Here is a 7,654-nt window from a genome sequence, read left to right on the forward strand (position 1 = left end):
CTTCCTAAGCTTAAAATGCTAAAAACTGAAACCTGGAAATACACAGTATTTACCTAATATGTACCTTGAGGTTTGCTTGTGTCTTCATTAATGATTTAAAACAAATTTTAACCAAAATTTTAATGTTCAAAATATAATTCCCTAAAAATATCTTAATACAGTCCAAGAATTTAGATATCTGAAATTTTACATGGATTTTTTCCTCTACTTTACCTTTTAAAAATTTTAGTAATAGAGAATGATAATTTAATGAATTCTTTTTTATAAGCACGTGCTTGCAGCACACAATGTTCACATTCCTTGTGATAAATTGGTAAATGTATATAATACATCTCAATTCCTTTTGGTACATGCACATAATATGCTAATTCCATTTTCATTCCCTTTCCTTCCTGTCTTCTCTTCTCTCTCCATCTTTCAATTTCCTTCCCCTTTGAGAAGGATTTATCTCCCTACCTACTATCTTAGGTTTTGCTCTTCATCTATACTTTGAGTTTCTCATAAAAGAGAAAACATATGATATTTAAGCTTATGTGTCAGATTTATCTTACTGAACACTCTGGTCTCAAGGTGCATCCATTTTCCTACAAATGAGTCAAGTTTGTCTTTCTTCATGAAGGAGTAGCCCTCCATTGTGTGTAAAAATCATGTGTCAATGAACAAATAGGCCACTTCAAAGATTTAGATATTATGAATTGTGCTACTGTAAATATCTGTAAATTGCATGTATCTTTGCAATATTATGTCTGTAACTCTTCCAGACAGATATCTAGTTGGGGGATAGGTAGAAAAGAAAATACCTGAAAGAAAGATACCCTCTTTAATAAATGATGTTGGAGAACTGGCTATAAACATGCAGAAGACTGAATCTAGATCCCATTTTCCACCATATACTAAACTTAAAAAAGCATCAAAGAACTAAATGTTAAAACAGAAACACTTAAGCTGTTGGAAAACAAATTAGGTAAAACTCTAAACATCACAGGTATAGGTGAGAACCTTCTGAAAAAACCTGGTTGCAAAGGAAATAGTACTGACAATCAACAAATGCAGCTGTATCAAATTTAAAAGGTTCTGCACAGCAAGATAAACTACCAAAAGAATGAAAAGACAACTTAAAAAATATTGGAGGAGGGATTTGCTAGCTATACCACAGACAGAGGGCTAATACTTAAAATATACAAAGAACTCAAAAAAGCACACCTTTTATACTTAAAGATCCAATAAAATGGGTAACTGAAATGAACAGATACTTCACAGAAGAAGGAAAGTAATCAGTATGTACATGAAGAAATGATCAACACCACTGGACATTAGAGAAATGCAAATTAAAGCAACATGGACTCCTCTGTATGACAACACTGCAGTTACAAGGGGTCATAACCGTAACCATAGTCCAGTACAAAGGAACAGGCCCTGAGTCAAATTGATAACAACTCCACATTTTTAATATATTGGGAAAGTAGGTTCATGAGACAGACATAGAGACCATCTATATCTAGAAGACATATATCATCTATATCATCTATATGTAGAAGACATTCCGAGGAACAGATATCTCCTAGGAAGATCTAGATACCAGGGATAAAACTATCAAACAAAAGAAATATATAAACATCAAGACAGAATACAAAACAAAATAAAAGTAGAAAATGACAAGAAAAAGAAGTAAAATGCAACCCCAAACATCAAGTCCACCCAGGAAAAGTCCCGAGCATGAAGAGAGAAAACCAGAAGCAAACTGCGGGAACTTTCTGAAATGATAGCAGCATAAGTTAAAAAAAAAAGTGTTACAGACCATAGAAAAGATAATATCTAAGGTGCAAAAAGAAATAACAATCAAAATGAAAGCCATTAGAGCAGACACAGATTAAAACATAGAGGAACGTAGGAAAATGATGGAAACCAAGAATGCACAACATAGACAAAAAATGGCATCAATTAAACAGAAATTCAGGAGATTAGTAACTCCTTGGTAGTATACACAATACAGTGAATGAAGGTGAGGATAGAATATCAGACCTACAAAACAGGGATGTGACTAGTGACCAGAAAAAGAAAGGCATCTTTAAAAAAATCAAGAGATCACAAAAAGTCAATCCAACAGTTACAAGACAAAGCAAAGAACATCACAAGATTGACTGGAGCTGGCCAGATAGCTTGAGGTAGCACAAAAGCCATTAAAAACATGTTCACAAACAAATCACATCCAAAGTCCATGAAAGAAGAAATTGCAAAGATCAGAGCAAAAAATCATCCAAGTGAGGTTAGAAAACAATACAAATAATTAATGAATTGAAGTTGGTTATTCGACAGAATAAATAAAATTGATAAACCCTTAGTCACTCTTATCAAAAAAGGAAAGACTCAGATTCATGAAATATGGAATTAAAAAGATGAAATAACTATAGATCCTGCAGAAATGCAGAAGGTCATCAGTATCTACTTTGAAAATTTACTTTTGTGGGATGGCAAACACAGAACAAATGGGCATATTCCTAGATATGTATGAATTACCAAAACTGAATCAGGAAGATATAAAATTTCTGAATAACCCAGTATCAGTAAATGAAATTGAAAATATAATTAAAACTTACCAAAAAGGAAATCCCAGACCCTAATAGATTCAGTGCTAAATTCTACAGAAAGTTTAGGGGAGATACTGATACTCCTCAAAATCTTTAATGAAATTGAAAAGGAAGTAATACTCTCTAACTCATTCCAAGAAGCAAATATTACTGACACCAAAATCATAGACAGACCCAACCAAAAAAAGAGAACCACAAGCTAAACTCCTTGATGCACACAGATGCAAAAATCATCAGTGATATACTAGCAAACAGAATGCATCAAATCATCAAGAATACAATGATCTCACCATAACTATCTGAGACTCATCCCACGAATGCACGGATGGTTCAACATAGGAAAATCAATAAATGTAATATACTACATCAATAAAATAAAAAATCATATGATCATCTCAGTGGATGCACAAAAAGTTCTTGACAAAATCTGACATTCATTCATGATTTTAAAAAAGCCCTATGGAAAATTGGAATAGGTGGTCTTTTTCTCAATCCAATAAAAGTCATCTATGACAAAGCAACAGCTAACATCATATTAAATGGACAAAAACTGAAAGCTTTTAGTCTAAAATCAAGAACAAGATAAGGACGTACACTATCACCACTTCTATTCAATATTATAGTTCTGGAAACACTGGCCTGAGCAATTAAACAAGAAGGAGAAATAAAAGGAAATAAGGATAGGAAATAAAGAGGTTAAATTATCATTATTCACAGATGACATGGAACTCTACTTTAAGACCATAAAAACTCCACGAAAAGATTTCTAGACTTAATAACCAAAAGCAGTAGTGTATCTGATGTGTTGATAAAAGTCAACACCTAAGAGTCAATAGCAGAGCTGGACATGGTGGTACGTACCTGTAATCCCAGCACTCAGGAGATTAAAAAAGGATCACCATGAGTTTGAGGCCAGCCAGAGCTTCCATAAGTGAGTTCAAATTCATCCTGCATTTCATAGTGAGACTCTGTCTCAAAACAAAAATCTATTGCATTTCTGAACATAAACAACAAGCTCACTAAGAGATTAAGGAAACCAGACCCTTCACAACGCCATCCAAAAAAAAAAGTGAAATATTTAGGAATCAATATAACAAAAGAAGTAAAAGATCTATACATTGAAAACTATAGTACTCTGAAAAAGAAGATCAAAGATATCAGAAAATGGAAAGATATCCCTTGCATATGAATAGGAAGAACCAACATAGTGAAAATGGCCATACTCACAAAGTGTTATACATTTAATGCATTTCCAACCAAAATACCCTTAGCATACATCAGAAATAGAGAAAACATTTCTAAAATTCATTTGGAAACAAGAGACCTAAAATAGCAAAAGCAATTCTAGGCAACAGAGGGAAGTAAATCAGGGGGCATCTCAACCCCTGACTTAAAATTATTATAAAGCTACTATGATAAAAACCAACATGGTACTGTCCAAAAACAAAAACCACCAGACTTGAGAATCAATGAAACAGAATAGAAGATGCATATGTAACTCTAAACACACTAAATTACCTTGTCTTTGAAAAAAGAGCCAAGCATGGTTACTGGAAGAAAGTCTAATAAATGGTACTGGAAAACCTAGTTTTTTGCATACCAATGACTAAAACTAGACTCATGTCTATTAATATGCACTAAATTAAGGTTAAAATGAATCAAAGATCTAAATATTAAAACAGAAACACTAAACATACTGGAACAGAAAATAGGTAGAAATCTTGAAGACACAGGTGTAGGTAGAGATTTCATGAACAAAACCCAGATTGCATGGGAAATATTATACGAAACCAACAAAGGGGATCTCACCCTTATTAAAAAGCTTCTGCACAACAAAAGAAATCACTAAGTGCAAAAATAACTCAGAGTTGAAAAACATTATAGCCAGTTGTTCAACAAAGGACTTATATTTAGAACATTTAAAGAATTAAAAAACAGACCCCCCCCAAATTCAAAAACTCAATCCAAAAATGAGCATCTGAAATGAACGCACACTTCTCAGATGAAGAAATACAAATGGCAAATGAATATATGAAAAACATTCAACACCACTGGCATTCAAGAGATGCGAATTAAAGCAACCCTGAGATTCAATCTCAACCCAGAAAAAATGACTGTCATCAGCAAACCAACTAATAAATGCTGGTGAGGTTTGGGGGAAAAGGAACTGTTTTGCACTTTTGGTGGGAGCATAGACTGGTGCAACCACTGTGGAATTCAGCATGAAGATTCATTTAAAAACTAGGATTAACAGTCCCATTTGATCCAACTATTCCTCTTCTGGTTATTTTCCTAAGAGTTAAAAACATCATACCACAGTGATGTTTGTGCACCCATGTTTATAGCAGTGCTATTTTTAGCTAAATCTTGGAAACAACCCAAATGCTCATCAACTGAGGAATGGATAAAAAAGGATGTGTGTTTTGCATGTAATGGAATACTACTCATTTATAAGAAAGATAAATTTGAGACCACCCTCCTAAGGAATTTGTCTGTTATAATATACGAAGCTTGATAGTGATTAAAACCTCATTTTACTAAAAATAGCATGGTGCTCTCCAAACGCATATCCTTGTCCCAAGGCTAAAACCAAAGTGAAGCCTTATAAGAATATATGCCAACCCAGTACTCATGACCCACCTGTTGGAAATGTTAAGTCTAGCAAACTCTGACTTATCCAACTAGTTTGACTACCAAAGAAGTGAATCATGAGCAGAATGAGAGGGATGATCTTTTGATCTTGTTATGTTCCCCACACACAAAGAGAAAAAGATCTTCACCCATTGTGTGCCAGTTCTTGAGGCAGGTTAAAATGCAAAAAAAGAAAGAGATAGAGAAGGGGATGCTCGCTTTGGCAGCACAGACACCAAAACTGGAATGATACAGAGAAGATTAGGATGACCTCTGCCCAAGGAGATAGAGAAGGGGCAGGAAAAAGCCTTGAGAAAGCGAAAGCATTCAAAACTTAGGTCCCATTTTTGAGGTTAGAGCATGTATCAGAAAGGAAAATATTTTGGCCTGGTGGATGTGTATTTGGGCTCAATTTTACCAACAAAACAGCCTCTCCTCATCTAGCACCTATCCTAACTGAAGGAAGAGAAATACACAACTCCAGCCCTGTCTTGTTATCTTGCTCTAGTAGAGGGAGGAAAAAAAAAAAAAAAAGAATAAAGGAAGTTCATAGACCAAGGACAAAAAAACCCCAAAAAGATTAAGACCTAATCTTAGGATTATAAAATGTTTCTCCCCACCTACTCCATACCACTTACCACTAAAGGCCTAATTCACTGCAGTCTCTCCTATCAATATATCGTGTCCACCTTTCCACAAAAATATCACAAGGCTCTAACAAGTATCAGATTAAACAAGCAGGACAATCACAGACACATATTGAAATAATGAAGGGATTAACAGAGAAATAAATTTTAAACTATGATAAATATGCTGAGAATGTTAATAAAAAGCAAAACAGATGCATAATATTAGCAAAGTCACAATAATTCTGAGAAAAAATAAAAATGGTATATATTAAACATGACAAATGAAACATGGTAAATGAACTAATTACTAGACTGGATGCAGCTGAGTAAAAAGTCTGTGAGCTTGGGAATGGTTTAAAAATCTTCCAAAACTGAAATAAGGGGGGAAAGCCTAGCTAAAAAGCCCATAACAGAAAATCTAAAAACTATGGTACAACCATAAAAGTTCTAGCATAATGACATGTCAAGAAAGAAAAGAGAAATAAACTGAAGCAATACTTGAAGAAATAATGGATAAAAATTTTCCCCAAGTTAATTTCAGACACCAAATCACATCCACAAAATTCAAAAACACCAAGCAGAATGCGTTTCCCCAAAGTATACCAAAAATATTTATTCAAAACTCAGAAAATAAGAAATTTGGAAATAATAATCTTGAAAGAAGATAGAAGGGAAGGAACACGTATATATGGAAATTAAACCAACTACCTCTGCATGGATGCATAGAGGACAATCTCAGTATAAATTTTAAAGTATAATTATTTAAATGAAATATAACTTATCAAACTTGTAAAGTGAGATGAGAACCACACTCAGAGAACAATGTATTGGATCCATACATTAGAAAATAATGACTGAAAATCAAATTTAAGTTTCTATTTGAGGAAATAAAAAAAGAAAACAAAATTCAAAACAAGTAGAAAAAAAGAAATTTTTAAAACAAACAAAAATGAAGGAAATTGAAACAGAAAAATCAGAGGCTGGAGATTTACCTCAGCAACATTAGAGTCTGCCTACCAAGCATAAGATTATGAGTTCAATCCCTGGTACCAAAGGGGAAAAAAAAACTTTTCAAGCAGAAAAATCAATGAAATCCAAAGCTAATTTTTTAAGAGGCCAGTAAAATTGATAATCCTCTAGCCAGGGTAAACAATAAACAATAAAAAAGATACCAAATAAATAAGCTAATGTCAGAAAAGAGGAACATTATGAAATATCTAATGGGTATTAAAAACAAATTAAATGAATATTGGAAATAACTCTATGTTCACAATTTGAAAACCTAGATGAAACAAGGCTTCAAATGAGCAGTTTTAGATCTATTCCTGGAAAGACACAATCTGTCACAGAAGAAAGAGACAAAGTGAATGGGACAAAAGTAGTAAGAAAATTTTATGAGTGATTAATAATCTTCCAGAGCAGAAAATATTGGGTCCAAGTGAATTCTATCAAATGTTTAAGAAAAAAAGTTGTACCAGTTATCTATGGTCTTTCAGAATAGAGATGCAAAGTAATAGTTGCTAATTTATCATTTGAGGCCAACATTTACCATAATACTCAAATCAAACAAAAACAATATTGAAAAGGGAAACTCCAAACCAATGTCACTAATGAACAAAGATGCTAAAATCCTCATCAAAATTTTAGCAAACTGAATACAACAACATATGAAAAGAATTATACACCACAACTAGGTGAGATTTGTCCTAGGTGTGCAAAGTTTGTCTGACAATCAAAAAAGCAATTAATGTAATCAACCTATCAAAGCAATAATCTGAAGAATACTGCGTGGTTATTTCAATAAGT

General features: G+C 33.3%; 1 pseudogene; it reads left to right on the forward strand.

Annotated features, from left to right (window-relative positions):
• The first annotated feature begins 5,430 nt into the window (after nt 1–5,430).
• On the forward strand, nt 5,431–5,530 carry LOC111754235 (U6 spliceosomal RNA; annotated as a pseudogene).
• Nucleotides 5,531–7,654: the final 2,124 nt, after the last annotated feature.

Source organism: Cavia porcellus, unplaced genomic scaffold (assembly GCF_034190915.1).
Source record: "Cavia porcellus strain 051 isolate PalLab524CR breed Dunkin Hartley unplaced genomic scaffold, mCavPor4.1 scaffold_12, whole genome shotgun sequence".
In the NCBI taxonomy this organism is placed as follows: Eukaryota; Metazoa; Chordata; class Mammalia; order Rodentia; family Caviidae; genus Cavia; species Cavia porcellus.